Source organism: Triturus cristatus, chromosome 1_2 (assembly GCF_964204655.1).
Source record: "Triturus cristatus chromosome 1_2, aTriCri1.1, whole genome shotgun sequence".
Taxonomy (NCBI): domain Eukaryota; kingdom Metazoa; phylum Chordata; class Amphibia; order Caudata; family Salamandridae; genus Triturus; species Triturus cristatus.
The window spans coordinates 1,057,471,767-1,057,497,808 of NC_140580.1; positions in this window are offsets into that span (position 1 = coordinate 1,057,471,767).

Genomic DNA, 26,042 nt, shown 5'->3' on the forward strand with positions numbered 1-26,042 from the left:
TGAAAGTGTTTTCACCCGAGCGGCAAACAGAGTTCAACAACGCACGAAGGGCATTCAAGTATGCCGATAGAAACTGCTGTCAAACAGCTTACAATCTAAATATCTTGCTTCTAACATTGAGGCATGGTATTCACAGTACTGTACGTAAGTACAAAGATAGGTAAAAACACTTTGTCAGATATACATAACGTCAACGTGCTAAACGTTAACCAATTCATTAAACAGCATAAAAATGAGAGAACAGTTTAGCTTCCAGGGTGATATATATGCAAAGATAATGGCCTGACTGCAAAGGCAGCTTACATTCTGATGCAGTGATAGACTGACCTCGTCGGATTATTAATAAACATCTAGGTAGAGCTTTGCTCAGATTTTAAAAGAAGGGAATAGAGGCAATTATAAGCTTGCAAAGATGGAAAGAGTGTCAGTAATGTGATAAGTGCCACGTAACAAAAATCCATAACAGGTGTACATGGACGGAAAATGCCCCAAATGTAAAGGCTAGGTGTTATTCAACAGGGATAATTGTGCATATGTAGCGTCAAGTTCGTTAAGGCCATTGCGGACAGAATCAAACCTGTCCATCCATTTGCATTCACGGGTATTAAGAATTGCTCCCAAGTCGCCTCCCCTGACGCCCAAAGTGATGGCCTCAAGAACTAGCCATTTCATCGATTCAGGGGGATGGTTAGATGCTGAAAAATGTTCAACCATGGGGGCCCCCGTGGTATTGCACCTTATTCTGCTACAATGTTGTAGGATGCGGCACTTGATCCTCTGAGTAGTCTGACCTACGTATATTTTATTGCAGGGACAGACAATCGCGTAAATGACATTCTTAGTATTGCAGTTTGTCAATGTTTTAAGGGGCACCGTGCAATTATTATATTGAAACACTTTAGTTTCAATGGTAAGATTGCACGCTTTACATTGTCCACATTTGACATGGCCTACTGGTGCCGGAAGTTGCCACATTGATTCAATTGTTGGCTTAGGAGGTGTGTCCAGAAAGGACTTTACCACTTGGTCACGAACATTTCTGCCCTTCTTGAAGGAGTGCATTGGTGGTTCAGGAAGATGTAGTTCCGATGATACCAGATGCCAGTGTTTGTTTATGATATGTCGGATTTCGTTGCTCCTGGTGTTAAAGGTGGTAACGCATATTAGCCTGTTGAGGTCCTCTTCACGGTTCTTTGGAGTTAGAAGCATATCCCTGTGATTGAACCATGCCCTCTTACCCTCTTAACCAACCGTCTGGGGTAGCCACGCTCAATTAGTCTAGCAATCAGATCAGATTCATTAAAAAAGTCCTCCTTCCGTGTACAGTTTCTCCTGATCCTGAGAAACTGGCCAAAGGGCAGATTATCACGTAGGCCTCTTGGATGGTGACTCCCATATCTGAGTAGCGTGTTTCTCTCAGTAGGCTTTCGGTAAAGTGTCGTGTATAAGCACTCATCCGCAGTTTTGATAGAGATATCCAAGAAGTCAATGGTGGACTTGTCTTTGTGAATAGTAAACTGGATATCACCTGTTCTCTCATTGAGCCATTTGAAAAAATTGTTGAGTTCCGAATCACTGCCTGTCCAAATCATGAGGACATCATCGATGTAACGCTTCCAATACGCAACTTGCCTTTTAAATGGATTCATGATGTTGTTCACAAAGGTCTGCTCAAAGTCGTCCATATACAGGATCGCCAGGTCCGGAGCAAAGCTGGCCCCCATCGTGACGCCTTTAGTCTGCATGAAGTACTCATTTTGGAAGAGAAAGAAATTTTGTGTCATCGCTATAGTGAGTAATTGAATTATGAACTCGGATGGGACATGTGTAGGTTGTGTTCTTGTGTCCAAGTATTTTGACATCACGTCTAGAGCATGTTGTTGTGGGATGCTGGTATATAGTGACACAATATCCAGCGTGACAAGGATCTGGGTATCTGGATTGAAAGACATACCATCAATTAAGTTGATGACCTGCATCGTGTCTCGTACATATGACCCGGTCTGTTCAGCTAAAGGTTTTAGGAAGAAATCCACGTATTTACACAGGGGTTCAAGAATTGACCCACATCCGGAGACTATCGGGCGCCCAGGTGGTCGTTGTTGATTCTTATGAACTTTAGGTAGGGTGTAAATTGTTGGAATGCGTGGGTGAGTCTGGTTCAGGTAGGCAAATTCCAAGTTTGAGAGGAAACCTTGAGCAAGGCCATCCTGAGTTGTCCGTAAAATCATGCTACTGATTTTCTTGGAGGGATTATGATTTAATCTGGTGTAACTAACACCATCATTCAGTTGGGAGTAAATCTCGTCCTTGTAGTCCTCCACATTCTGAAGCACGATGGCACCACCCTTATCAGCAGGTTTGATGACAATGGAGCGATTGTTTTTGAGGTTCTCAAGGGCTTTCCTTTCACCACTGGTAACGTTGTCCGTTACATATTTCTTGATGGAACACGTGTTGAGGGCCTCCTTGAGCACAATGCTCTCATAGGTTAACAGCCGATGTGAAACCATTTGTGAGGTTGGAGTAAAGGAGGATGGAGTCCGGAGTCCAGTACAAGATGTCGTAGAATGAATTGGGGACTGACGGAAAAAATAGCGTAACCTCATCTTACGAAAGAAACGGTGTAATTCAGTTTGCAGATTAAATTTGTTAGGATATGTGGTGGGGACATACGATAACCCTTTACTGAGAACCTTATGTTCATCATTGGTCAATACATGATTGGACAAATTCATAATAGGGTCCTTGATGGTGGTCACCAGCGATAGACCCGGCGTCTCGTTTGAATTTCCCCGTGCTGTTCCTGGGGGAAATGCACTTGCTTCTGGGCAGGAGTCATTACCTGGGGTTGGCCTCGACCCCATCCTTGTTGAAGGTAGCCGCGTCCCCGGCCTCTGTTCCAGTTCCAGTTCGTATTCCTTCCTCTTGGTGGTCGCCATTGTCTGTCCTCTAAATAAGAAGGTCCAGATGGTGGATAATATGCCGTGTCCTGGCCTTGGTAGTTGAGACTGATCCCTGCTTGTTCGCTGTCGCTTCCAGTGGATCCTGTTGATTCAGAGAAAGTTGTGAATCTACGGGTACCTCTGAAACCACCCCTTCCTCTATTGAAGAAACGTCCCTGTTGATCCTGTTTGTAATAATCGTCGTGTAGATATGGGTAGGTCAACTTCTTGTCATAGACACGGACGTCTTTGGAGAGTTTATCAAGCTTCTTCGCTTGAGTATTAAATTAATGTCGAATTCTTTGATTGTTTTCTCAAGACGCTCCAAGGCTTCTTTGGCATTCGTTAAAGCGCTGTCAGTAGAGATATCGCGTTTAAGATCTGCGATTTCTTTCATAAGTTTCTCGACCTGTTCAAGGGCTGTTTCTACCCCCAGCACCATCCAGTGCCGTGAGCAGTTGTTGGCAACAAAACTGAAGCCCTCCTTGAACTTGGGTTGGTCCACAAAGATCGCAGGCTCGTTCTTGACTTGTAATCCTACCGGGATGACATTAGCCTTGGAGCGTCTTGAGAAAACAATCAAAGAATTCGACACACACACACCCCCTGCCTTTGTCCAATGAGCGCGTTACGCGCAAATTCTTGACGTACCTGCTTTCGTCAGCTACTTAAAGGGTCACGTGACACCGCCCAGGGTTAGCTGTCAGATGCTGTTGACGCTGCCCAGGAGGTATGTCAGACCGCGATGCATGCGCGCGTCTTCTTCTTACTGGAGAGCTTCTCTCACTGCGCTGCTCGCCTGCCTTTGCCCCACTAAGAGACTGGGTGTTGCTCCTCCTCATATTTTCTTTTGCGAATCTCCCGTTGCGAGACACATCGCCTGTGTTGGGTTTTAGATGTAAAAGCCGCTATATGGGCCTTTGCCAGCCACATATCAATTGACTGGAATCCGGGCTTGTAGAGCCGCCAAGCGGGTTACACGTTAATTCCGTAACACGCTGGGTGTTCACCAACTATAGATGGTTTAAACTTTAAAGACCCCGCAGCGTTGTTTATGCTTCAACTTCCCGTACCCCTGTTGTCTCCTCACGGTGACTCCTTTTTCAATACCATTTGATATATTTGCCGCCAATTTGTTTTTAAATATTTTCCTTTACTCTTGTGGGTCCCTTGATGTTTATACCATAATGTTTTAGGTATATTTCCAAACCCGGTTTTGAGGTTTGAAATCCGTGTTCTTGCCCCCCCAGCTCTGGTTACGTATGAACCACTGCCCACTCTGATTCTTCAGATACCGATAAGAATAATCTCAGCAATAGCACCGGTTTTTCAACATCGAATGGTGAGTAGTACACCATCTTGGTTTGATCATTAGGCCTTAATTGAGACCCCATACAGATGTACATTCTCCTCTTGTTCCGTCTTTTTGTTTTAGGAGCCGTTCGGGCCCATTCCACATATCGTCCAGCATGAGTCATCCCTGCTGATGTCGGTTAATAATACCTTAATTCTACCTAATGACATTTAATGATCCCATAGACACACCGTATTAATACTACTCATTATCCCTATTGGTGTAAGTCCATCTTCTCTACCCCCCACTGGTCCTGAAGAAGACCCCGCTTCCAAGAATTCCTAATTGCTGGCTCGATTAGGGGTCGAAACGTCGACGACTTTTTCCCTTTGTTCAATACATGAGACTGACAGTGATTTTACAACTGCTTTTTTTGTTCATGTTATTGCATTTGTGTTATTGCCATTCAAGTGGCAGGTTAGGTCTTCAAATTGATTTTGGATGTTCTTAAACACACGACCTTCCCCTTCACATTGTCTGCACTTATCCCTATTTATGTTGCACTTTTCACCTTACTTACACCCTTATTAATTGAAAATGATGATTTTGACATGCGTTTGTCTGTCGAACAGGTTGATATGTTGACCTTTTTCTATGCTCAAACGATTAAATGCAGTCATTTGTGAATCTCAATAAGGTGTTGTCATAACTCTACTTAAATTTAGATTATAAACTTGTGTTCTAATTGAGCTAAATTGTTCCACTGTGACTGTCTTTTCATATACCAATATATACACCCGAGTCCAGTGGTCTATCGGGTTACCCCATTGATACATAACTCTGCATGATGTGTCGGCAGGCTCACTGGTTCATTGTTGTGTGATATGTGTGACTTTGTGATTCCTGTTTGACATGTACTGCTTGTAGCAAATGAGCAGCATCAGTGTGTATTACGTAGCCTCACTGCTGTTCCTCCCTCCCCCTGAGCCTATTCACTAGTGTGCACAGTGCGGTTGCATCACTTGCACCCCTACGGCATACCATTGTCATGCCTGTCTGCACATGTCCACAAGCCTGACAGCGACACAGTGATGTTGTGCACTGAAGGTGGTCGGCCACGTGTGTGTAGGCCTATGGTAAGGACAGGGCGGACACAGATGTAGAGTTCATGGCTGGCTGAACCCGCCATGCGGTTGAGGGTAGACCTTTGGCTTATGCTGAGTAAATAGCGACACAGACAACAGTTGGCATGTATGATCCCAGACCCCGAGAGGGCTTGCACACCCTCATGTACCCCTCGGCCGAGCCCGCATTCCGGGGGCATGCTACATAGCAACATTATACATTGCAAGATGGGTGGCGCAGACACTACACCAGAGACACACGCATTAGTTACTTCCTTGGCAAGGCCTAAACTCAACCATGCCCAGAGCCATGTGTTGAATTACCACACCCCTACGCCGTACTGCGGTATGCCAGTCTACTCCTTTATTCTCACAGGGGGGTCTGACACAGCCACATGTCCCAGGTCTATCCCACTGCCTGAGGTGACAAGGTTGAGCCCGCTGTACACAGCACAATGTAATGTGGTGTGGTCCCGGGGCCCTCATGCATACATAATGACCACACGGACACACTGAAATAATTTGTGGAACTGGCTACGGGCACGTGCGCCCAGCACCTTTTATTGCCAGGGTCATACATCCAGTGATGCCTGTGCTGGATGGGTGTTGGGTAGTGTAAGCCACCCCTCAGGGGTTGGTTGGTCCTGGCAACAACTACAACAGTGATCAGACAGTTCAAAGTACAAACTGCAAGGGTCCATGACTTGAGCTGCACAGAGTTAGTGGCCCCAGATGCACTGCGGCTGGCACAGGCACACCCGCAAGGGACGGTGACTTGCGGTGCACTGAGATAGGGCCACGAGAGCTGAGCGGGTTCTCGTTGATGTCCAAGGAGATTGTCGTGGAGTGTTACGGGGGACAGTGGAAGGTGTCCATCCAGGGCATGATGCAGAGGGCAGATGCAAGCAGAAACAGGCATTATGGAGGAGTTGAATGCTAAAGTCTCTTTTTTCCCACCATGTCAGTATCAGCTACATGATGAAGACAACCCCCAGGCCATTGACTCAGACGCCTACAAAGTTCAACGGGAGAGTGCCCTTGACTCCCGTGGCACAGAGTCAGTGGCACCAGATCTGGGAGGGGATGCAGTATGCGATGAGGCCTGTACAATGATATGAACTCTGCCATGACAAAATCAAGACTCCGTTCCAAATGTGTCACCTACTCACCCCACAGTGTAGGCCATTGCAGCGGTCAGCGCAGGTCACCCTCTGTGCAGCCAGCTCCTCCTGGATCTCTAACACACGGCGTTGAAATGGCATGTGGAGAAGATTTCTGGTTGACGGAGGTGGGGGCACCAAAGCTGAGCTAGTGTGCAGCCTGCGATGATGCTGTGTCCTGCCTGGTACGGACCGTATTGGATTGGTGTGAGGCCTGCTGGAATGCAGTGTAGGCCAAAGGCAGAAGTCAACAAGGGCCCACAGACACGTGTGGTCGGAATGCTAAGCACCAAGTTGGTGGCACCACATCGAAGGGAGTATAGTGACATAAACCCAGCCATAAAATATGTACTCTGCCATTGTGTGATCAAGACTCACTTCCAAATGTGTGACCTACTTGTCCGCTGTGTATGCCGGTGGAGTATGTCAATGGGAAAGGAGTACTTCGGGCCTTGCTCGAGGAGGCTGTGATGATCTGAGGAGGCTGCCAAGGTCACGGGCCTCGGGCTTGGAGCTTGCACCAGCACGTGGTGGGCCCTCTTGGAGACACACCAGTGTCTGCAGGTGAGCAGTGAGGCCTGGATGCGCAGGGACGGATGAGACTGGTTCGAGGACCAGCGTCCCAGGCTGCGGCAGGTGCCTAGGATCGCAGGCACTGCCGCACACGGCGGGTTGAGAGGCGCCACCCTGGCAGACACGTTGTCCATTCCAGAAGAGAACCACGCCCAGGGCTACGTGCTTTTCATTCACACCACTACACTAGCCTTGCATATGCCGGGCAAGCCCACTCCACAAACGCTTACAGGGGGGATGTAACAAGCTACATTTCCGAGTTCTTCCCCACTGGCTGGGGTGACATGGTTGCGTCCATTGTCCACAACTCTACCACCACCAGCAGTGTATGTCGACATGGATATGTCTGTGGTCTGCATACTGCAGTCTTTCCAGCACATCCACACCACACTTGGCATTGTGTGTATTCTCATTCATGGGTCACTTGCCTCCTTCGCACATGCCTGGTTCCCACCTCTCCCCACATTCCGATATTGTGTGGCTGAGGTGCCATGACGTTGATGGCTCATGTACATGGATAGCCCAGGTTGCCAAAGTAAGTTGTGCTGCCGTGTCTGGTGGGTGGGCATGTTGTTTGGCATGTTGTATGTGATTTTGTAACGTGTGCATTGCCAGAGTTGTGAGTTGCATGATTGTGGATTGGAGGTGTGTGGTGTGTTCATTTGGTACTTACCAACGAGCACTGCATTTCCATAGGTGCCATCCTGGAAGCGCATGATGGACTGTCGGAAGATGTACGAATCATGTACACTGCCTGGGTAGTTGGCGACAACATTGGTGAAGAAGAGTCCCACGGTGGTCCACTATTGCCTGCACATTGATGGAATGCGTGGGCTTTCAGTTGCGGTAATTTTGTGCAGTGTCAGCAGGGGGCACAAGTAGGACATGTGTGTAGTCAATTGCCCCCAATACGTGCGGGAATCCAGCTAGGGCGTAGAAGCTTTGCTTGGTCTCCAGCCTTTCCTGAGCAGTGTGGGGAAGTATAGGTACTGGGGTACCAAGCTGATGATGGCACCCAGGACAGGTTTGAGGAACTTGGATAGGGATGGCTGTGAGACTCCTCCGACTCTGGCAGTTGTTGGTTGGAATGTCCCAGAGGCCAACAGCTGCAGCACAGCCAGCACCTTTGTCTGCGGAGGGATGTTGATTGTCCACTGTGTTGGTACCGTCAGCCTGTGGGCAATGATGTTCAGGATGCGGAGGATGGTTGTCCTTTTGTAGTGGGCAATGACATTCTCTGGTGTCAAGTCTGTGAGGCTGGTGCGTTTCCTGAAGGTCCGCTGTTTTTGCGCTGCCTTTGTGGGGGTCCGGGGGGAGTGGCAGTCCTGGGGGTGGTAGTGGTGGGTGTTGTGGCCCTGTTGGGGCTCCGAGCTGCATGATGAGTAGCTCCATGGCATCTGTTGTTCTTCCGGTGTGGCTGTGGGCTGGGCTCCCTTTTCTGGTGCAGGTTGTCGTCCGACTTTGCACCAGGTCAGAGCAGGTGTTCATTTCCTGCTGCTAACACGCCGTATCGCCTGTTTTGTGGTCTTATCACCGATCGGTTTGGTCGTTGGGAATGGTGCGGTGGGGTGTTGTCACGGCTTTTTGCTCAGGAATGCCTACTCTGCATCTCATTAGCGTTAGTTGCCAGGGTCATCTGTCGCGATGATTTTTGCGGCTGCTTTCAAAGGTAAAGTTGTGATATGGGCTGTTTGCACCAGCTTGTGAATGGGGCGATAAATTTATCGCCACTTTGGCTGCGATAAAGTGCCGGTGACTCGGCGATAGATCCTTGAGAATATGCCCCCAAGTCTTATGTTTTTTAGGGAAGACGGGATCAGAAACAGCCAGTCGCAGCTCACAGAGGAGCTCATTCTATGCCTATGCAACCCAAAAATGAGAAGGCCTTACTGCCCCTTCAAACCCACTTAAAGCAAAGAATAACTAAAAGAGAAGCGGAAGAGGAGTGCAGAGTTCTGGAGAGAATATATTGAGTGAATCTATCAGACAAATTTCGAGGGCTAGAAGAGAACACTGCTCTATGGACCATCACTAATCCTTTGAAGAGGAGGCGTTTCTTGACAGGCAGCCAATGCAAAACCTTGAGAGCAGCTGTTGTTAAGGTACACCTAGGCAGACAGAGAAGTAAACTGGCTGTCGTGTTTTGAACCACCTGCAGGCGCCTGATCCGGGCTTCAGCAGCTTCCAAGAACAGAACATTTGTATAGTCAAGACGTGGAGTGATCATGGCATGGATCACTACTCTTATTGCCTCCAACGGCAGGAGAGGAAAAAATGTTGTAATGGTACGGAGCAGCACAAAGCATTGACCCACTACTGCAGAAATCTGAGCCTTCATATTGAGGGTATTGTCTAGTTTTACTCCTAAGTTTTTAACCACTGAGAAGGAGGTGGAGGAGGAGGGGCTGGCAAAGATCTTCCCACCAGTTGGGCAAATGTGACCCAAAAGAGATAATTTCAGTCTTCTCGGCATTGCATTTAAGCTGGATGCTCTCTATTCAATCAAAGACAGCACCCATGCAGTCCAAGAAAGGGACTGCGATATAGGCCGACATACCCTCAAAGGCAAAGAGCAGATGAGTGTAATTGACTTAAGAAATTATTTTACAGCCAAACAGCTTGACCACAGATGTCAGGGGGTCATGAAGATGTTAAAAAGGGTCGGGGTAAGAGAAGAGCCCTGCAGGACCCCTTGATTAGCTGCCTTGACCTCTGAGGAAAAGGAGCAAGCCAAACCGATTGGCCTCTATTCGTCAAAACTGACTTGCACAGGTCCCACACAGAACCCTCCATACCCGAGATGGAAAAACAGTGCAGGAGGGTAGAATGTGGGATGGTGTCGACGGCAGCAGACAAGTCAAGAAGAATCAGGGGCTGCATTTTTCCCTGAATCCAACGCTCATTTGATATGGTCAGAGATTTCCAGTACTGCTGATTCCGTGCTATGACAGGGATGAAAACCAGATTGGCTAGGGTGTAGCAAATTCCCTTCCTCAAGATATTCTGAGAGCTGGGTATCAACAAGCTTTTCTGGCATTTATGTCAAGGCCGGCAACATAGAGATGGGCCTATAGTTGGAGAAAATGCTGGGGTCCAATGCAGGCTTCTTAAACAGAGGGTCCACTTTGGCAAAAGCTTTGATGGCTTTGTACATGATGCAGCTGGTTTTGAAGATGGTGCGGGCAAGGCTAGCCAGTGGAATTCCATCAGAATGGGGATAATCTGATGAAGTTTCATCAGGCCCTGATTGAAACATGCTATGGTGAGTAGGATGCCCTGAGTAGGGGGCCAATGTACAGTCTTGGATGCCCAGGACAAGGGCATTTCCAGTGTCCAAATGGGAGACTATAAGGGCTTGAACAGCAGTTCTAAAGTTGGAATAGTTGCACTTTATTAGAGGGAGCTGGTACCAGGCCTTCTTTGTTTTCTTGGCAGTGTATTCCTCCAGGGGGAGGCTGTGTCCAAAATGATTCAAAGTGACTTGACATTGGGTGAAAGTTGGGATTTTAAGCTATTAACATTCATGTAATTGGGCACGGTTTAGATTAGTCCTTTCTTGTTGTTCTTGGCAAATAAAAGGAATTCTATCTTGGTCATGTTGAGCTTCAGGTAAGGGCTAGACAGCCAGGTCTGGATGAGGTGCGGGCAGAGGATGTCTGGAGCAGACCAGCCTTTTAATTTAAGTTGTGTGTCATTGGAATATTATTGAATTTTGAGGCTGTTATGAGCCTCAAGGAGCTCTGGTTATAATCTGAACATAATAGGGGATAGGAGAGAGCTCTGGGGTAACTGTGCAGATTATAGGGATTTTCTGGGACCTGGAGATGTCCATGTGAACAGCTAGTGTTGGTTGAGAACATAGGAGGAGAGCCAGTGAAGAGAGTTGCTAGAGAACCCTGATCAAGAGGTCAGGATGGAATGGAGGTCGGTGAGCGGTCCAGCAGTATCTAGAGGCAGTAGTCATGCGTGCTGAAGCATGATCTGGATCCAGATAGGTAGTCCTGCGGGAGATGGGTGGTGCTGATGTGATCTTGGAGTTAAGCACAAACTGGTTTTTTGATGACTTTCCACTGAAGGATAGGTGAGCGACGGACCGGGAGCTGGTGAGACACTGCGCAGACAAGAAAGCAGCACGCTTGCACCAAGAGATATATATAAAAGAAGAAATTCTCCAGTTTGGGATTTGTCCTAGGGCTTGTATAGGAGCCACCTGCTGGCTAAATGATTCCAGTTAGAAAACATTTCCCAAGAGTCATGCCTACCCAGTGACCACTTTTTGAAGCCAAAATGCAATTGAAAATGTACAAAATTAATTTTAACCCGGGCCCATGTAGTTATGATAAATAGATATATTTCCTGATAAGCTTGTGCCTAGAACAGGATGAAATTGCGGGAGCGGGGCCACTCACAAGTCAGGCAAAACTGCATAGGTAACTGTCCTTCCCCCAGCCCTAGTAGCACAGCCCGTGAGTCACTGGCCTTAATGCTAGCATAGGATTACCCCTTTAGCTTCTGTTTGAATTGTAAAATACAGCACTAATCCGGGTTTAGTGGGCCCCTTTGGCCACTGAGCCCCGGTGCCACTGCACTTGCTGAACAAATGGAAGCTATGCCTCTGCCCAGCCCGCCTGACCTTTTAGAGGCACGGTCCTGTGAACGCATATCCTCAGGAACGGTTCTGGGTGTTCTTTCAGTGGCATTCTGATGCTGCATATACAGTGATTACATCCTTCAAAGTGCCTGGGGACCATTCTTGAGTGCAAACAGTTAAACACAAGAAAAGAGCTCAGATGCCAGCAGAGATATCTGCTTATAGCCTCCTGCACATTAGCTTAATAAAGACTTGCTAGTGATATTTTTGCTTCTAAACTAGAGGTTCTTCTATTGAGGTTTGCTGCCGCCATGGGGAGGAGGTGGGTGCAAGATTTAATGACTTGTGAGCTGTTGCTAGGAAATGCCAGGCACCAACACAAAGCAACAGCTTGAGGCTGGCAGGGCCCTTGGTAAATATAGGAACAAACACCTGCATAATTGCTTGTCCCTTGGCCTCCGTCTGAGAATACTTTCATCTCACTCGATTTAGCAAGCGCTGACAAACCCAATAGGTCTGGCTCTGTGTCTATGGTGAAAATTCTCTCCTTAGCTGAGCATAAATATCTTATCAGTTCGTGTAAAATGTTCACTTGATACCATATTTAGGCTAGGTTAGACAGAAACTTTTGTTATGCTTTGCACACGTAACAAGAAAGTATGTGCTTTCAGAAAGAGTCCTTTTATATATTTTTAATTAGTGGCATTTAACAGTATTTATTGTTTTATTATGTTATTCCATGTTTAATTCATATGTCTTCAATTTTAAAAACTTCTTAATTTTGCATTTAAACATTTGTCTTTTAACTTCATCAACATTTGAACTGCCTTTATTGTTTTTAATATCCACATTTATACATTCTATATGCATTTCAAACCCTGGTTCTTCCTCAGTATGTAGAATGAACTCTTCCATTAATGATTTCATTATTCCATTTAAGCAACTGCTAAAAAAGGAAAACACTACGCAAACTCCTAGGGGCAGATTTACAAGGCCTTTGGGACACTGGTGCGTCACATTTTTGTGACGCACCAGCAGCGCATTTTGCTGCCCCATATTTACAAGGGCAGGAAAAGCCACCCTGCGTGACTTTTATTTTCCTTGTAAATACGGTCCCTTTACCGGCAGCACTTTGCGTGAAAGGGGCGTTCCATGGGTGTTGCTGTGGGTGTTCCTACGCAACACATTATGGAACCTGACTCATTTCAAGATTTACAAAAAATCGGAAATTTGGAAATGAGTCTAAATGCTACGCCTCCCCAGGGGAGGCGGAGGGAGGCGCAACAAGGAGAAATGTCTTCATTTCTCCTTGTTTTCTTCATCTTTCTATGCGTGCTGCATTCTGCGCAGCACGGTGCAGCAAAATGACTTACTGCACCGCGCTGCATTACTTTATTTTAAATCTGCCCCTTAAATGTCAAGTCATTAGTAATAAAATGTATAACATTCAACATCAAAAATACCTTACCGGACACAGTGCTTGGACTGTGCTCCTTGTGACCCAACTAACTGAACACACTTGCCAAGGGAATACAAATAGGTTTGTACTAAGAAGAAGCAGTAATGGTTTTATGTTGAATATTTATAAGTAAGGAATATATCTGCAGACTGAAGTCATCGTTTGGAGTGGAGGGCTAATGACCCACTCATTTGCCCGTCAGACGCCCCATTAATTGTTTTTCATTCCAAACAAGTGGTTTCAGCGTAAGCAATAAAACCAATTGATATTAGCATTTTCACTAAAATCTCACAGGACAGCCAATAAATTGTGAGGGAAACAATTTGAAAATGAGCACCCTGCACAATGGGCACCAATCCTCACAAACATTGCTCATTTTCCACACCTGTGCCTGTGTTCAACCACCATGCTAGCCTAGCAAGAGCTTTTGTGGGGACCAGATCACAAACTTCAGGTGCAGCCCCTCTCTGGTTTTTAGTAGCATGAGCATCTCATTCAATCAATCAATCAGGGGATTGTAAACGCGCTACTCACCAGTGAGGGTCTCAAGGCGCTAAGGGGGGTGGAGGGGCTCCGCAGATCTGTTAGCCGAAGAGCCAGGTCTTGAGGGTCTTCCTGAAGATGTTCAGGGAGGGGGCGCATTTGATGTCTGCCTGCAGCTCATTCCAGGTTTTGGCCGCGATGTGAGAGAAGGATCTTCCACCTGCCCTGGCTCTGTGGATGCGCAGGGTTTCGGCTAGTGCGAAGTTGGAGGATCTGAGGTTTCTTATGGGTACGTGGAAGTTGATTCTGTCGTTGAGGTACTTGGGTCCGCTGTTGTGTAGCCATTTGTAGGCGTGGGTGAGGATTTTGAAGGTGACTCTTTTCTTCACAGGAAGCCAGTGGGGCCTTTGTAGGTGTTGGCTGATGTGCTCATGCTGGGAGATGCTGAGGACGAGTCTGGCGGCGGTGTTCTGTATCGTCTGGAGTTTGGGGAGTAGGTACTTGTTTATGCCGGCGTAGAGTGCATTTCCATAGTCCAGTCTGCTGGTAATGAGTGCGTGGGTGACCGTCTTCCTTGACTCGTGGGTGGATCCATTTGAAAGTCTTGTGGAGGATGCAGTGGGTGTTGAAGCAGTTGGAGGTGACGGCGTTGACCTGAAGGTTCATGGTGAGAGATGAGTCGAGTATGATGCCGAGGTTTCTGGTATGGTCCGAGTGGGTCGGAGGGCTTCCGAGGGCGGTCGGCCACCAGGTGTTGTCCCATGCTGAAGGGGTGGTTCCGAGGACGAGGACTTCTGTCTTCTCAGCGTTGAGCTTTAGGCAGCTGTTGGTCATCCAGACTGCGACATCCTGCATTCCTTTCTGGAAGGTGGGTCTGGCAGTGGTGGGGTCTTTGTTGAGGGAGAGGAGGAGCTGGGTGTCATCAGCGTAGGATACGATGTTGAGGTCGTGTTGTCGGACGATGGCGGTGAGGGGGGACATGTAGATGTTGAAGAGGGTCGGGCTTATTGATGACCCCTGTGGGAATCCGCAGGTGATTTCCGTGGGATCCGAGAGAAGGGTGGCAGCCTAATTCTTTGGCTTCTTCCGGTGAGGAATGATCAGATCCAGTCTAGGGCTGTTCCTTGAGACGCTGTCAAAGGCTGCTGAAAGGTCAAGTAGGATGAGGGCTGCAGAGTGGCTTTGCTCCAGGAGGGAGCAGATGTCGCCTGTGGCAGCGAGTAGGGCGGTCTCAGTGCTGTGGTTGCTTCGGAATCCGGATTGGGACGGTGTCGAGGACGACATTGTCATCGATGAATCATGTCAGTTCCCTGTTGACTGTTTTCCCGCGAAGGGGAAGAGCGAGATGGGCCAGTAGTTCTTGAGGTCAGTGGGGTCAGCTGTGGGTTTCTTGAGCAGGGGCTTGACTTCTGCGCGTTTCCAGTCGTCTGGGAAGGAGCCTGTTTTGAAGGTGGTGTTGATGGTGCATTGCAGTTCTGGTGCAATGGCGGCGGCAGCTCTGTGGTAGATGTATGGAGGGCAGGGGTCGGTGGGGGCCCCTGAGTGGATGCCTTTCATGGTCGAGGCAGTGCCTTCGGCAGTGATCATCTTCCAGGTGGAGATGGTGGGCTAGCTGGTGTGTCTGGGGGGGCGGGCTGGCTGTGGCGTCTGGTGGATGGTCGACGAAGTTGTCGTAGAGGTTTTTAATCTTGAGGTGGAAGTAGGTTCCGAGCTTATCGCAGAGGTCTTGGGACGGGGTGATGTCTGTGGCTTCGTTGCGGAGGTTAGTGAATTCCTGAATGACACTGAAGAGTTCCTTGGAGTTGGTGGAGTTGGCAAGGATTTTGTTGTGGATGAAAGTCCTCTTGGTGGTTCTGATTCGGTTGTGGTAGTCCGTCATGGTGTCCTTGTAGGTAGTGTAGTTTTCAGGTGTCTTGGTGTTTCTCCATATCTTCTCCAGGCGTCTGCAGGTGTGTCAGGCTTCTTGGAGATCAGTGGTGAACCAGGCGACTTTCCTGGGGCGCTGTTTGCCAGGGTTGGGTAGCGAGGCGTTGGAGATCCAGGTGTGGAGTTCCCTGGCTGCGACACTGGCGTTGGATGCCGAGGTGTGGTTGTCTCAGGTGAGGTTGGAATTCAGTTGCTCATCTGTGACCTTGATCCAATTCCTTTGTGGTGGGCGTGGGGCAGATTTGGGTGTGTTGGGTTTGTTGACGGTGAAGTGTACGCAGGGGTGGTTGGTCCATGGGGGTTGCATTGTGCGGCTGAAGTGTATGCTGTTTCTTGCGGTGAAGATGGGGTCGAGGGTGTGTCCTGCCCTGTGGGTTGGTGTGGTGACGAGTTGTTTCAGTCCGATGTTGGCAAGGTTGTCACGAAGGATGGTGGAGTTGGGTTCGCTGTGGTTGTTGCAATGGAAGTTCAGGTCTCCAATGAGTATGTGGTTCGTTGTGGCAATGGCGTGGGGTGCGATGAGGTCGGTGATGGAGGCGTCCGGGGTCCGGGGTGTCTGTGGATGAGGGTTCCGCGGAGTGTGGAGCTGGGGCTGGTCTTGATCTGGAAATGCAGGTGTTCGGCGGAGGGGATGTTCTCGCTGGAGGTGGTGTGGCGTGTTCTTGTGGGCGATGGCGAGGTGCCCTCCCAGGTGGTTGGGGCGGTCCTTCCTCTGGATCTTATATCGGTCCGGGATGTCAGGGGCGGAGGAGGCATTGGTCCAGGTCTCCGTGAAGAAGGCGATGTCGGGCGAAAGGGAGTCGAGTAGGTTCCAGATCTCCACGGCGTGTTTGTGCATTGAGCACACGTTGCGGAGGATGCATCTTAGGGTGTCGCCAGTGTTGGCGTCGGCGGTGATGGAGGCCAGGGTGGTGGTGGTGGTGAAATTCTGGCTCTAGTGGAGGCAGGAGAACTGGCCGTGGGTCCTGTTTGGTGTGGCCTGTTGGCAGTCTCTGAGTCTTCCGGAGTTGAGTGCATGGAGGGCAGCTGTGCTGTGGTGGTGGGTGGATCAAGATGCTGGGCCCCTTGCGCTGGTTGTGGTCGGGTCGCAGACGGACGCAAACAGGCTTGCCGTAGGCGTGCCTTTGGCCCGCAGCAGCCACCATTAAGTAGGGGAGGGGGGAGGGACGAGCAGCTGGGAGGTGGGAAACGGGCGTGGACAGGGGGGTGGGGCCGCAGGGGCAGCAGCGGCAGGAAAGGGAGGTGGGGAGAGACGGAGCAGGCACAAAACCAGAAATGGCATAACAGATTCTACAACTCTGAACTATAAAAAATAAAATAAACTAGACAAAAGACAAAGTAAAACAAAACAAGAAAATACCAGGAATTTACAAGCGCACCACGGAGGCAGAATGAGGCAGAGGCAGGACCGGGCACACACGAATAAAAGAAAAGCAATGTCCTGGGACACGGTCACAGCACAGAGTACCACCTAGTTGTGGCAGCACTAACTGCTTCATCACTAATTTATCACAAAAGCATGGAATATATAAACCAATTTAGCAGTGGGTGCACAGGGCCCTGAAAAGATTGGCACATTGAGGCAAGAAGCCCCGTATGCTCCCCCCTGTGAATGCCCTGCTACAGAGTTACAGAGACACATTAACAAACGGCAAGGCACCCAGCAGATAATTCCCCAACCAGCCATCATTGTTATCTTAAAAACCCAAGCACTTTGTAGATACAGAAACACTGAAAAGCATGCAGATGGCAAAGAAAGCATTTATGTTGGATGAAGAGTTTACCTACCAAATTGACGAGGTGGACCACAAGGGTTTCCACCTATGATGAGCCATCACCAACCGAATAAATATTGTATCTAGTTATCCATCTCAGGCAGAGGATGTGAGGAAGAGCAACCCAATAGGTTGAAGACTGCTGCCTCCCCTCTTTGGCTGGTCAGCCAATGAGAGAAGGCAGCATTCCCAACCCTCCTGCAACCTCCGAGGTAGAGCTGAGCATGTACATGTGATTTTTTTTATGCCTGTTGTATGCATGCGTACATGCATGAAGATTTGGGAGTAATTGTTGTGAATGGATGAGTGTGTGCGTGCGCGTATGTGAATAGATAGGTGTGAGGGAGTTTGTATATGTGCGCGTGTGTCCTGATCACCCCCTTCCTGCTAAAATTACCATCCGCCATTGCCAGCAATGTAGACAATGTACGTAGGTATGTGTGTACGAGTGTTGAAAAATGTGTTGGCTGCATTTGATACATCTTTGTGAATGATTTTACTGTCCTATCTAAGTCAATGGTATATGCTGTTACGTATGGTGATAGCTAATTCGCATTTGCAACCACAAATGACTGACCATCTTTGTAATGTTAGGAACCATGTTGTACTGGACTGGATATATATACCTTCACTGGAAGGGCAGGGGAGTGGTTTGTGGATGTTGTGACATGGGAGATAATCCTGAGGGAAGTGGAATGTTATCATGTTGTAAGTTACCAGTCTGTTCCTCTAGTACTGGGTGGGATCAGCAGATCTAGCATAGCCATGCTCACCCAGAGAACTGCATTGCATTTTACCCAAATGTTCAGAGTATGCTGCATTTGTTGATTGTGTTGAACATGCTGGTATGCTTCGGTCAATATTATATTCAAGTTTCAGAAATACTTTACTATGATGTATTATTTCCCACAGATGAGGACCACCCTCGGGTGTCCTTCCTCTTCCTGGTGGTCCATTTTTAGGTCTAAGCCTACCAGGCCGCACTGCTGCCTGCTTGCAAAGAATTATTGGGGACATGCTGCAAGCTTCCCTAGTAATGCTTCCCTAGGATTTCCATATTGCTTACTATTGGCTTTGTGTTTTATAACTCACAGTTGCTTGATTTCTATTTGCTGGCTTTCGTTGTTTTAGGCTGTCCAGCATGTCTTTGCCCATTCAATGGAGCATAGCCTGTTTACTACCTTTCTGACTGGCTCCTTGCATTCATCTATGAGTGGTCTCCTTCTGGGAACTCTTTCTTTTTCGTGAGGCACTCTACAAGAGTACCTGTGTTTTCAGTTGTCTTCCTTGCATGTTAGTTTAGAAAGCAGTAAGTGTGCTGTATTTCTTTGAAAAGGTTTCCTGATTCCTATGTTTCTTCTTGATTGGTTCTAGTTATCTCTGCCACTACCAGTCCATCAATCTCACATGGTTGTGCGGGAATGTTCTTTCTATGAGCTTCTTTATTTTGGTCAAATGTTTAATGGCATAACTTAAACAATCCTTTCCCTCAATTTCATGGTATTTCATGGGCGCTGGAAATAGGGGAGCGAGGGGTGCTGAAACACCCACAAAATAACCATGCTGGAGCTCAGAAAGGAATGAGCAATAAACAGGCCATTACATTTATTTTGTCAAATTTGCTGTGCATTCAAAGATAGAAGTCAAATGTTAGGTTTTGTCTTCTGAGGGAGGTTGATATTTACTTCTGTTTCTCTGGCTGCAGACTGAGAAGATTTATTGTGACAATCTTGCTGGGTATACTGGAGGAGTGAAAGGAAAAGCTGTAGGATGTTATTTTTTACTAGCACACAACAAAATGTAAATGCCAGTGTAGTTTACAAATATTTCAGAATAAATCAGAATTAGAAAAGCACAAATGAAGCAAATTGTTTGTAATTCTGAAGTGTGGTGGAAACAAATATTTTAGTACGATTAATACAATCAAAATAAATCAATACACTATGTGATGCGGATTTCCACACATTCTTGTTTGTGCCGTGTATATTTTTATCAGTAAAACTATATGTCTGTGCAAATGTAATGGTAATTTCAATTGAAAATGTGTTGTCTATAATGGCAGTGTGCTACCACACTATGCATATTCTACTTTACAGCACTTCACTCTACAAAACTAAGTGACTCCACTCTATGACACTCTACACCACTACACTCTACCACACTCTACGCCACTCCACTCCACACCACTCTACTCTACTCCCCGACATTCCAGTCTACAGCTCTACACGCCACTCCAGTCTATGCCACTCCACTTCACTTTACTTCTCTCTACTCAACTCCACTCTACAAATCTATATGCCACTCCAATCTACTGCACTCTACAATGCTACACTCAATGGCAGTCGACTCAATGCTGGAAAACAGCGTTTGCAACACTGTCTCCACAACGCGGTACCATTACAATGCGGTTGTTACAACGACCGCATTGTTACCACGCATACAATTACATTGCAAGTCGTTTCAATGACTTGCTGTAGGGGGTGCACTGGTATTGGAGTTAAAATCCAACACCTTCCCTGCTGTTGAGCAAACCGGAGAAGGAATAGTAAATAATACTATTCCTAAGTCCAGCGCGCCCCCTACAGCAAGTCGTTTATAATGACTTGCGATGTAATGATATGCCTTCTAACAGCGCGGTCGTTGTAACAACCACGCTGTAATGGCATGCAATGTATCTGCATGCGTTGTAAACAGCCATATTCCTCTATGCTACTCTACTGTATGCCACTCTAAGAAATTCTACGGCACTATACGACACTCCACTCTACAACACTCCATGCCACTTTGCTCCACTCTACGCCACATTACTCCATTCTGTACCACTCTACTCCACTCCACGACACTCTACCCCACTCTATGCCACTCTATTCCCCTCCACTCTACATCACTCTACTCCCCTCCATGACACTCCACTGTACAACACTTCACTCTATGACACTTCCCTCTGTGACACTCCACTCTACGCCACTCCACTGTACTCTTCTCCACACTATGACACTTTACTCCACTCTATGCTATTTCACGCCCCTCCACTCTACGCCACTCCACGCTGTGTCGCATAACTCTACGGCACTCCACTCTACAACACTTTGCTCCACTCTATGCCAGTTCATGACACTCAAGTTACCTCTATGACACTACTCTATTACACTCCACTCTATGCCCCTCTATTCTACGACACTCTACACCACTCTATGCTACTCCACTCTACAGAAGACCACTTTATGGTACTTCACTCTACAACACTGTACTCCACTCTATGCCAATCCTCACCACTTTACTCTACTCTTTGCCACTTCACCATACACCACTCCACTCTACGCCACTCTTCTCCACTCTATGCCACTCTATTCTATGCTACTCAACTCCACTCTATGATGCTAAACTCCACTCTATGCCACTCCACTCCATGACACTCCACTTCACTTGACGCCACTCCATGCCACTCTACTCCACTCTATGCCACTCAACTCCACAGTATGACGCTCCACTGTAAGACACTCTATTCTATGACTTTCCACTCTATGGCACTCCACCCGCAACATTCCACTCTATGCCACTCTAGGCCGCTTTACTCCACTCTATGCCACTCCACACTATGCCACTTCACTTCATTCTATGACATTGTACACCACTCAATGCCACTCTATTCCACTCCAATCTACAGCACTCTACACCACTCTACGCTAATCCACTCTACGGCACACCAGTTTACGGCACTCCACTCTTCAACACTATACTCCCCTCTACACCACTTCACACCACTTTAATCCACTCCACACCACTTCAACATGCACCACTCCACTTTCATCACCCTGCTCCTCTCTATGCCACTCAACTCCACTCTATGATGCTCAACTCCACTATAAGAAACTATAGAACACTGCACTCCACTCCACTCCCCTTTATGCCACTCCACATCACTTTACTCCATTTATGCCACTCCACTCTACACCACTCTACTTTGACAATCCACCCCTCGAAACTCCACTCTACACTACTCCATGTCACTTACTGTACTCTACACCACTCCACTCTACACCACAACTTAGAATCTCCTTTGACACAGACAGGTTCAATCCACACTTTTCATGTCCTGATTTAGCCAGCAGGTAAGGTCCAAATGTAGAGCTGGCCAAAACACATTGGCAAAGTCAATAGCTCCTGCTTTGGTGAGCCCTATTGGCTTTGCCAATATGTGTTCCTCTATGCTTTCGGTCTTCCCACCATACAGAAACTGGTGTTTAGTGTTCTTCAGTCCAGTGTTTTCCCCAGGGTCCTAACGCCTCTGTCCCTGATTGACACCGCTCCTTGACATTACACCGGTGTGGCATTTCAACCGGAACGGTTGGTTATAAGTATTTTATTTTCATGATTTACACGTTTGTGGCAAGTACGTAAGGGGCATATTTACAAGACCTAATTGCCACCAGAGCGTCACTTTCTTTATTGAAGCTCCGGTGGCGTAGCACCATTTCCCATATTTACAAGTGGCACTAAGCCCCATTACGTGGCTTAAAGCCACATTGTAAATATGCCCCTTTCTGCCACAGTCATCTGGGGCAAAGGGGCGTGCAATGGGCCTTACTGTGGGCATTCCACCGCAACATCCATTGCTTTTTTACGCTGACACAGATTTACAAAGCTGAGGCAGCACCAAAAACAGCGTCATTCTAACCAGGCGTTAGAATGGCAATACATGGAGAAATTATTGATTTCTCCTCGATTTTTGCTCTTCACATGTGTGTTTCATTCTGCAGCACACATGCAAAGAGCATATCATCATAATTAATTATTTACGCCCCTCCCCATCTAGTTGGGGAGGGGCTTAGGTGGAATTTAAAGAGGGGGGACAGCTTCTTTGTCTCAGTGGGGTCATCTTGTAGAGAGACTTCTCATCTCCTTGGTCTGCTTCTCCTCATTGGATGACCCCTCCAGGTTTACTGCATCTGTGTCGCAACTGCCTTCGCACCCTCTTTCTTTGACTTTGCCGTTCCTAAACTAAAAGACTAACAACTTTTCTATCAACTTCTTTTCTCAAAGAACAGCCACACGGCAGTTGTTTTCTTGTGCTTCCTTTTTAACCCCAAGAATTTCCTTCTGCTGCACGTCGCCTGGTATGTTTTTTAACCCTAAAAATGTTTAGATGCACTTGGACTTTAATTGAAGTGATCAAAGGAATCAATGAAACCCCAACTTGTGATGTCCTGTGTCTCGACCGACTGGTAGAGGAGAAAACTACAGGCGGTAGATTGCCGATAAACCAGAGCACAAGTACAAAAGAGGCATAGGCAAGGCAATGGTGCAAGGGCATTGTGGACAATGCACCTGCAATGGAGGTTAACACTGGAATATCATTTTGCCCCCCCTCCTCTTTGATCTTTGACTTCCACTTCTTTGCTCAGAGACTAATAAAAAAAACTAGAGAATGAAAAATTGAGGCAGGCAAATAAAGTGAGCACACGAAAAGAAGATGGAAGGCAGAAGAGGAAAATAAAAACTGAAGGAAGGAAGTGTGGACCAAATAATGGATATCAGGATGAAAAGAAGAAGATGAAATGAAGTACTGAAGGATGGAAAATAGATGAATATGGTTGATGGTGAAAAGTTTAAATATGAAATTAATGTACCCCCTAATGGTGCTTACAAGTAAACTAGAAAACAAAGTTGTAAAATCACAATCAAAGGGGTCTTTTGTGGTGGATAGCTGCTAGTCGAGCAGTTTTGCTATTTGATGCTGAGTAGAAATCAAGGGCTTGTCTCCAGTGTATCAATCAATCAGGGATTTATAAAGCGTAGCAAATCACCCGTGAGGATCTCGAGACGGTGTAGATGCTAACTGCTTTGTGGTGATCTGGTGATTCAAATAGCCAGGGATTGAGTCCTCTCCTGCATTCCTGGAGCGATGAGGTGGTCCTGAGGTGCAGGGGAAGGTTGTTCCAAGCTCTGGCTGCCAGGTGTGGGAAGGAGCGTTCTCCACTGTTGCTTTGGTGGATCTGGGAGGTGTCTGGGAGGAAGAGGGAGACATATCGTAGGTGTCTGGTCGGCTGGAGGAAGGTCATGTATTTGTTGATATATGCTCATCCTTCGTTGTGCAGGGCTTTGTATGCGTGGGTCAACATCTTGTGCTGGCATCTCTTCAGGAGCCAGTGTAGCTTCTTGAGGTGCAGTGTGATGTGAGTTTGTTTAGCTGATTTTTGCATTGTTTGTAGTCTCTTCAGGAGGCGCGTGGTGAACCTTATGTAGAGTGTGTTACCTGTAGTCCAACCTGCTGGTTATAAGAGCCTGCGTGATGGTCCTTCTGGTGTTAAACTGGGAGTTGACCTGAAGATCTTGCAGAGCGTACGTTTGCAAGCAAGCAGATGAGACTGTGTTTACCTGTTTCTTCTTTAATAGCTTGCTGTCCAAGATGATGGAGAGGTTGCGGGTGTGGTCTTTCTGGGCAGGGATGGGCCGAGTTCAGCAGGCCACCATGCGTCGTTCCATGGTGAGGTGTTGTTCTCACATATGAGGACTTCCGGCTTGTCCATGTTGAGCTTGAGACAGTTGTCCTTTATCCAGTCGGCGATGTTCTTCATGCATCTGTGGAAGTTGGCTCTGGTGGTGGAGGGGTCTTCTGACAGTGAGAGGATGAGCTGGGTGTCGTCGACATAGGAGATTTTGTTGAGTCTGTGCAATCTGACAGTCTTGCCCAGGGGTCATGTACATGTTGAAGAGGATGGGGCTGAGTGATGATCTTTGGTGGACTCCGCAGATGATCTTCTCGGGTTCTGAGGTGAAAGGAGGGAGACGGATTCTCTGGGTTCTTCCGGTGAGTTATGAGGCGATCCATTTGAGGATGTCTACATGGATACCGATGTGGTGGAGTATGCTGATCAAGATGTGATGGGAGAGAGTGTCAAAGGAGCCTGACAGGTTCAGGAGGATGAGGGCTGCTGTTTTGCTGTGGGACCTATGGTCATTAGTGGCTGAGATCAGGGTTGTCTCGGGCTGTGTTATAGCACTGAAATTGGTTTAGACCATGGAATGGATGCAGAAAGGCGTTCTTTGCATTTAAAGGTATCCAGTCAGTCTCACTGAGAATGGGAAGGAAATCAGTGGAATATAAACATGATAAAAGAAATTTGATTTACCAAACTATAGTAAAGGTTTATATAGCTGACCACTGTAGGAATCGCACTGGAAGGAGAAAGGAAATGATAGAAAAATAAGATAGTGGATAGTGAGAGTGTGAGACAATTGATAAATTGTGGGTTAGGGGAAATTGATTTAACATCTCTCAGAATGAAACTGGGAAGATGTTTACTGCAGCGTAATCAAACTTAAAGGGCAGTTGACTACAAAAAACGTCTACAAAGATGAGAAGAGGGTGAGGTAGCAGTGCATTAGAGATGAAAATAGAATTGCAAAAATCCACCAATATTATAAATCAAGAGGTTGGTTTTTTGCTAAACAGGGAGCCAAATACACAATATAGGCCCTATAGAGAGTTTGGTGGATACAGTACTTGGTCAAAATGTGGCCGATATCGCAGTCTTATTAGAAGTCCCATAGGCTATAATACACTTGTAATACACCAGACAGGATATCTGCCTCATATATGACGGAGCAGCCCATCCACCGAACTCTAAATAAAGCCCATGGTGTTTCTTCATTTATAAAGAGCAGGAAGGTGAAGAAACTATACAATAACGTATCATTAGAAGACGCCTTGCCTATCCTTTTGAGGTATAGCTCATAAAAGTATTCAATGTGTACATCATTATCTCCTGTAAGTGGAGAATCCAATGCACACAAAGACGTGCTGCTACCACCAGCCCCGCCGCCATGAATGCAGAAGATATTTTATGCAGCCAGTGTTCTTTAACAATGGGAACAGAATTACTAGCAATTTGTCTAATTTTAAGTAAATGACAGACGAGGAGATGAAAGTGACAAATACAGCTGTAATTTTTGTTTGACGTGATAATCTTGAAATTGGATAATGAAAATGGATAGAGGACAGACGAGGAAACTATAAATGGAAAAAATAATTAAATGCAACTAAAATTGTGTACCATGCTATTCAGTGTATAAATGGAAATGTTGCAACTATAGAACTTTACCAAAATAGAACAGCAAATGAACTGATCCATTGATGAATTGCTTCTATTGTAAGGCTCTTTGTTGAGTTTTCATTGATAATGAAGCACAAGCAAAACAGGGAAATGTAATGTAAGGACAAAAGAGGTGAAATAAAAGGCTAAAATGAATACTTAAGTGCACCAGTACATACAAAATGACACCCTTACGTGGTGGGCTGTAGTTCTTTCACCCCTGGCCCTTCTGGCAGGCAGACAAGGATTACAATACAAAACCACTCTCCACCCACTCAGGCAATAAAACATGCACCCTGGCTAAGGTCTTCTCCAGGTTTTGTGTAATTTTTGCTACCTTGTTGGTAAATCGCTAGCGTAAATAACAATACTTGGGACCACCCTAATACTTTATACCTAAAGAGGGAAAGAGTACACCATGGTTAGTAGGCACTATTTTGTGGCTGCATGATGGTTTGCCTCAAAATATACAGAAAGATTATGGCACCGGAATAACTGTACATCATGGCTCCAATGTCCATTTGGAAGAAATAATATGGCTTTTCAGCTTTTCCACATCACACATGTGAATCACTTGCACACGTTAAAGAGATGGCAGCATGCACAGCACACAGAT